A 6,896-nucleotide genomic window follows, 5' to 3' on the forward strand; every position below is an offset into this window, starting at 1 on the left:
TGTCTTTTAAGAAAAGATGATAATTATACTCTTATAATATATCTGTAGTGTTTGTCTGTACAGCAGGGATGGCTCGTTACTTTACCCTGGAGCAAAATGATGAGGGACAGTAACACTTTCTAATACGGCCCATATTAGAGCCCAATATGGCACAGGCCATAATCTTCCCTTTTTACATCTCTATTTTTATATTCATTGTGTTGATGTGCATGATGGATGTTTTATTGTTCAGTTGTCTTTTTATTAATTGTCCTTACCAGCATACTTATCAAATAAGCAAAAATAAACATTGGAAAATTAGGCCTACACTGCAAATAAATCATATCTGGGACTGCATTCCCAGAAATGTAAGTGCATTTGATTTGCAAATGCTTTGGTCATTGTTGAGTTTTTGCAAGAATAAACATAAACACACCCTCTTCAGACAATTTTATTAAGGAAATTTGAAAGGGATTGGCCGTAAGAAAGTACTCGATCAGTTTTCTGTGCATTTCCCAGGTGTAAAAATCTATGTAAACAAAGTTGCATGCTAAAAAGGTGGGAGAAAGTGAATAGATTTGGTGCTTATCAATTAAAATGGTCCGCTGTGTTTAAAGTATTCATTGCTTACATTTAAACTCCCTCCATCACAGCTTTTCACCAACTCCTCCCATCCAATATACCAACCGTCGTCAACCCCCCCATCAAACCCAACGGCTGCCCACTGCACCAGCTGGCCGCGCTTCCAGTCACCTTGGCAACGAGACCAGGAAGTTGCCCGGCTCCTCTGGCACAGCTGAAAAGCTGCCACTTCCTGATTGAGTCTGGTCTTTCTTTCTCTGTGTGTAGTCGTTTTCCCATTTGGCAGTGGTCTCCACTATTTAGCGCCAAAAAGCCTGAAAAGACAAAAAGAAGAAAAAAAAGGGGGGTGAACACACTCTCCTTAGGACTGAGCGAAACCCCAGGTTCAAAACGGGAGACACAAAAGCAGCATTTATCCACAGTGGTGGCTCTTAGGTGGATTTGCTCATTTTGAACAGACAAACGTTTTATAGACTTATGGCAGTTTCTTCAAGTGGGTCTGAATGCAACGTGTACAAAACAGTAGAGAAATAAATGCACAAAAAGTAGTTCTACTTTGTTTTCTATAAGAAGATCAACACAGGAAAAGAGTAAATTATTCATGTTCTCAGATATATGTCTAAAAATGTTTGCAAACACGCTGCAATCTGACTGCTTATTCATGCATAAATGAACACACATCAAGCTCTCTGTTAGAATTTTCCTCTTCATGTCCATTGAATTAGCCTGCTCCTTTGGTCAAATGCATAAACTTGAAGATCCATCAGGTATTTAACGTCACTTCCTGTTTCACCCAGCTGGATCTTTCTGACCTGAGACACATTTGATCAATTTGTAAGAAGTTTATATTCCCACAATAACACAGATGATTTTTATTTTTTGCCTTTTTTCACAAATTTGGTACGAGTGGCCCTCTGTGTGCAGGACGTATCTTCATTTGACAAACAATTAAATGAAGTGGTTAAGATCAGATTCTTCCTTAGACTGGGACAAAAAAAGAGAGATCACATTACTCCACTGTTAGCAAAGTTAGCAAGATTACAGAATCCAAGTGCACTGTTTGTGTTTAAAGCCTTAAATGGTCTTCCACCTGCATGTGTTGGATATACAGCGTGCATATACTCCCATATGGTCTATGGCCTTCAGGTCAGTTAATCCTGATCATCATAATTCTTGCATAGTCCCACACGTATTTTAGTGAAAAGTAATTTAGGCGTTACTGATACTGTAACAACCAAAAAATATAGATTAGTTATATGTGCCAATAACTTATAAAATAGGGTCATTGTTGAGTGTGATCTTAATAACAAAATACAAAATAAAATGAGCTGCATTAGCGCTTGCCACCAAAATTATTTTTGATACCAGTGAAGCACCATATTTTTTTATGTTATTTGAATAGGATTAAATGTGGGTTGCATTGGGTTTCCTCTGGTATTTTCCTCTGGCCTTGTCAATAGTTTTGTAATCATTAAAAAAAAAAAAAAAAAGACCAGCTGGCTTTGTAAACGTGCCTTTAATGCATCTTAACTCTAAACATGCTAAAGTTGCTAAATTTGCCTCCTCAGGTTAAGAGTTAAATGAGGGATATCCTACTGCTGCCCCACAGGCAAGTAAGAGAAAAGCCAGAGATACCAGAGGAGTCAAAGGTCATCCACACACCTCTGCAGCCCTGATTAGACTTTCTGACAAAGGGAGGGGGGGGGGGGGGGGGGGGGGGGTGAAACAGCTCATCAACTTTACCTCCTAAAAAGATGGATCCTGTGTCTGGATCCGGGTCCTGCACAAACACAAACAGGGAACAGAATGTGCGTTATTAACGAGCATTGAATCAATCATTGCAAAGTTTAAAAAAATAACCAAAAAACTCTTTTAAACTCTTAATAAACCAAATACTAAAACTCTAAATAGCACATGTTTTTCATGTTGTCAGACTAGTTGCAACTATCTCCATATATTCAACGTTTTTCTCATCATTTTACTCAACTACGCTGAAATCAAAGAGTTTGTTTTGGAAATCTGCAGTGTTAGTCCAACAATCTTTCACACCCTGGGGGGTTAACAGCTGACTAGCTGAAATACCCTCACTTAAAAAAACAACAAAAAAACACACACACACTACCGTGGATTGATGTGTGATGGCTGGGGATGGAGGCAGCTGCTCAGTGGTCTGTATAATAGGACCGAGATTTTGGAGGGAAATCAAACCTGCTGTCTCAGACTACTGCGGGGATGCACTGGGAAATTCATCCACTCTTAATTTAGCACCGCGTTAACTATCAGCATTGCTGGCATCTAATTAGGAATAACATTTTATTTTCTCTTTTCTGATTACAGGCTGTACAGGGACAGACTGACTTTGTTTTAATTATAATTAACTTTTCACAGTTGTAGGCTAATTCATTACATTATCAACTGAAAAGCAGTTGTTCTGGTAAAGCTTGTGCAGGTTACCAGTGATGACTAATCACTGTATTTTCTAACTTTGAAAACCAATGGGGATCTCCACAGGAGAGAAGGACCCAGCAGGGGTACCCAAAAAGTGACTTTCCCTCCCTGTGTGGTGGTTGTCTCTGCCTTTGTGCAGCTTCTCCCTTAACTCTTCAAATATCCCCTCAGGTCAGGCACTCCGGGGTCACTGGTCTCCACCCTGTCCCCACCCCCACAGCCCTATCCAAAACAATCCAAAGGAGCTAAAGCAGCCATAATGAGCCAGGGGCTACGCATGTGCTGCATGTGTGTGTGTTCGGGCTTGTTTTAGTATATGAGTGGGGTCCCAAACTGGGCACTCACTGGGGTTAGAATTGTGTTAAAATCAGGGTTATACATTTAGTTATGATAGTCTTATAGTAGGGGGCTGGAAAACGCATTGTATATACGTAAAGTGACAATAAAGATAGAAATGGAGATGCCTTTCAGAGGAGTCAGACACAGAAATTCAGACACAGAAATGGAAACCATTGCTTTCCATTTGTTTATTCTGGAACTATATACAAAGACAAGTACATGCACGGAGAATCATATTTGTTTATTTATACATAGCTCTTAAGCAGCTTTTAAAAAGCTCCAGTTTCATTTTTTCTTTTCTGTGGATTTGATTAAGAAATTTCACAAACTAGATTTAACCCACTGACCTCTGCAAAGCTACAGTGAATGTGAGAGAATAGTTAGGAGCTAACAGCTAACGTTGTTAGCTAAGATTACTCTTCAATAACTTTTACTAGATTAAATAAAATAAAGAAAGGACAAAATTAGACTGAATATTTCTTTCTCGTGTAATGAAACTGTTCCTGAAATTAAATGATATAAACAGCCATAAACAGCCAGAGCCAAGAACAAGAACTTGACTGACTAGTGTTTATTTTTAGCTAGCATGTTAGTTATTAGCTTGTTAGCAACATAATATTAGCTCACCCTGAAAGTATACACGATTGCTTTTATGCTGTTGTAGGCATTAAGATGGATAAATTAGTTTCTCCTATGGAAAACTGATATATACATGTTGAAAAAATTTGGAAAGTATATAAGTATATTTTAATGTTTTTGATTTAAATCATATGAACACACTGAAGTCACACACTATAACTAAAAATGGTAAAAGGGAGCATTACTCGCATTACTTACTGGTTTGCATTGCTGCCCATTTGAACCTCAGAAATGCAGCTTATGATCATGCTGTGTTTTTCATTGTGCATTTTCACCACTACAGAAAAAAACACCTCATCTTTAGACTGAAGCCTATCAGCTTATTAGTGGCAAGCTACATAATGCTTACTGGGTACAAAAATGAAACTATTTAGTGTTGGTATCCTGTGAGAGACTTGCACATTAGAATAAGAGGCCTGAAAAAAAAATCTGTTTCTTTAAATGGACATCTGAGACAAAGTGGTTGAGGAGCCAAACAATGCAGCAACCCAAGCCAACATATCTGATTGTTAGAGAAATGATGTCCAAAATGAACACCAACACACTTGGGAGGAAGCTCAGAGTTTAGGATTGTAACCACAATGAGTCACAGAGAAAAATTTTGAAGCCAAAGTATGGTTTACAGTGATTGGCTTTAGCCTCAGTGACACACCTTAAAAACACACGTTTAATGATGTATTCTTTCAGCCATTACACATTGTCCCCAGGCTTTCATTATTGTTTTTTTCATGCACCTGATGATTTGTTTTCCTGCCCTGAAACGTACCACAGTCGTACCAAGTCTCCCTTGCAAAATAACCAACCACCATGAGAGTTACATACTTAAATAAAGATTGAGTAAAAAAGAATTCAACAATAATTAGCCAGCTTTTAACCGAAAGTGGATATCACAAAGAAAGGAATGTTGCTGTGATAGAGGAAAGTTTGGATGACACCATAAAATAAATACATTTCAGACACTCAGGAAATGCTGGGAGTCATTTCAGAACTGCTCGAGTGTAAAATTAACTGTGCTGGTGTGGACTAATATAAACACCAGCATAGCTGAATGATGAACACACAACATGTTCCTGTGTCAGCTGTTAATCATTAGATTTGGATGGAATCAGTGTGAGAAACTCTGGATTATTCTTTAAGTGGCTGATTTGTTTTCCCCCTCTATCTTTTACATAATCCATCTTTTCTCTGTTAACCTGTGGTAACAATACTTTCCATTCTTAACCAGGTTAATACAAACTGCCTATCAGTTCTTCATTAGATGAAGAATGCATGGCCATTAGCAGACACCGAGTTTGGCCTCTATCTAAAGTTTTCTGTGTGAATAGAACAAATACTCGTCTCTTTAGTCTTCCCATAACAATCCAGCTATTTGTTGTCATGTAAAGTTGCTGAAAAGCAGCTTGTCTTGATCCTAGAAGTGTGTAGTCGGCAGATCCTAAATTGGACGGTAATCAGATCAGTGCGAGGAGTTTGACAAATGACCGATGACAAGCACTGGACCCTGGAGGATGGGCGGAGATGCTGGGGGTTAAGGCTGGGTAGGGTCAGAGGTTACCTTTTCAGAACTGCTCAATCGAAGGGCCATTAAATCCCATCTTTGTGGAATTTCTCAGCCTTGGACTGGTCGTCCCCAATCAATGCACCATCTATACCGAGCGAAGGCGAGACGTGGCCTTTATGTGAAGGAATGAGCAGGCCAACATCGTAGCTTCGGCACAGATCCTGGAGTCAGCAAAGTTTGTGGCAATTACTGTGGCAACCTGGGGAGCAACTAACCTGGTTTCATAGTCATATATTGAGCCGTGGAGGCCACACCAAAATTGTCCGTGTGGATTCCAATGTAAGATATTTATAACCCGATGAGATGCTTTGCAGTCAATGATTGACTGATAAGCACCACTGCAGCGATGCTTATCAGTAGAATGAATGAAAAAGCCTTTGTGATCGTATTTTAAGGGAAGATTTGGGGTTTTTTTGTAACTTCTCACTGTGTGTTATCTCATGTGTAAAGTATGTCGTCTCTGGGGCGTCTTGTCTCTAGCTTTGTTTTCCTACGCCTGCCGTCCAAATTTCCATCACAAACACCTCACCCCGAGTGACCCTTTGCTTTCTGTCTGTTAAGAGCCCCTGATTAACCCGCATACATGTGCAGATAGGGCCCAAATCCTTCAGTTGGGACCAAGTATGAATGTGTGTTTTAGTGCGTATATAAGTGTGCGTGTTTGTGTGTGTGGGTGCGTTCGTGGCATAAAGAGGAATAGTATGAGTGAGTGTGTGAGCTCATGCATATGCGTGCACGCATGAATGTGTCAGGCAGTTCAGGACCATACTTCACGCTTCTAATTATTCAGCAAGTTCCCGCTTCCTCTTCTCGATCCCTTCTTTGCTTTCTCACTTATCTGCCCTGCACAGTTGACTGCAGAAAGAAACCATGTCTATTGAGGAGTCACTCAGTGAGAGGACAGACTCAGTTTTGTCTTCGGTCGTTCCCCTCCCCTCCATCAGCTTCCACTGTTCATCAGTGGCGGGTCAGGCAAATAACCACTTGGAGCTGTGAGATAAATATTTATCGCCTTAGCTATGCTTTGTGGAATTCATAATATCCTGCAAAGATCCCATCTTCTTGTATGAAGTGTAAACATATTGTTCATTATGTCCAATATTTGACATAAAAATAGACTTTTTAAAAAAATAAAACCAAGAAAAAACTGTGTTAAAGCTAAAAAACTGAACCCTTCTGCCACCTGTTGTATACATTCAAATACACCTGTTACCACGAGAACATCCGAGGCCTGCGCACAGCTATACCCCGAGGGGCTGGTGATATGATACCCCTGAAGTAAGAGGTGTGCGTGTATGTGAGAGAGACGTGGAGGGGGGATGTCGGGGTTTACTGGAGCCGGGGAGAC

The 6,896-nt window shown here is 39.9% G+C and overlaps 1 long non-coding RNA gene across 1 annotated transcript; it reads right to left on the reverse strand.

Moving 5' to 3' along the window:
* Nucleotides 1-463: 463 nt before the first annotated feature.
* On the reverse strand, nt 464-4,373 carry LOC147323157 (uncharacterized). The gene is made up of 3 exons (XR_015130833.1): nt 4,186-4,373; nt 2,305-2,341; nt 464-875 (listed from the first exon to the last, which is right to left on the reverse strand). It is a non-coding gene; the product is annotated as an uncharacterized LOC147323157 (long non-coding RNA).
* Nucleotides 4,374-6,896: the final 2,523 nt, after the last annotated feature.

This window comes from Aulonocara sp. 'chitande type north' Nkhata Bay, linkage group LG8 (assembly GCF_057382095.1).
Source record: "Aulonocara sp. 'chitande type north' Nkhata Bay isolate Kocher_YH1m ecotype deep benthic linkage group LG8, A_spYH_male_GT1.1, whole genome shotgun sequence".
Lineage (NCBI taxonomy): Eukaryota > Metazoa > Chordata > Actinopteri > Cichliformes > Cichlidae > Aulonocara > Aulonocara sp. 'chitande type north' Nkhata Bay.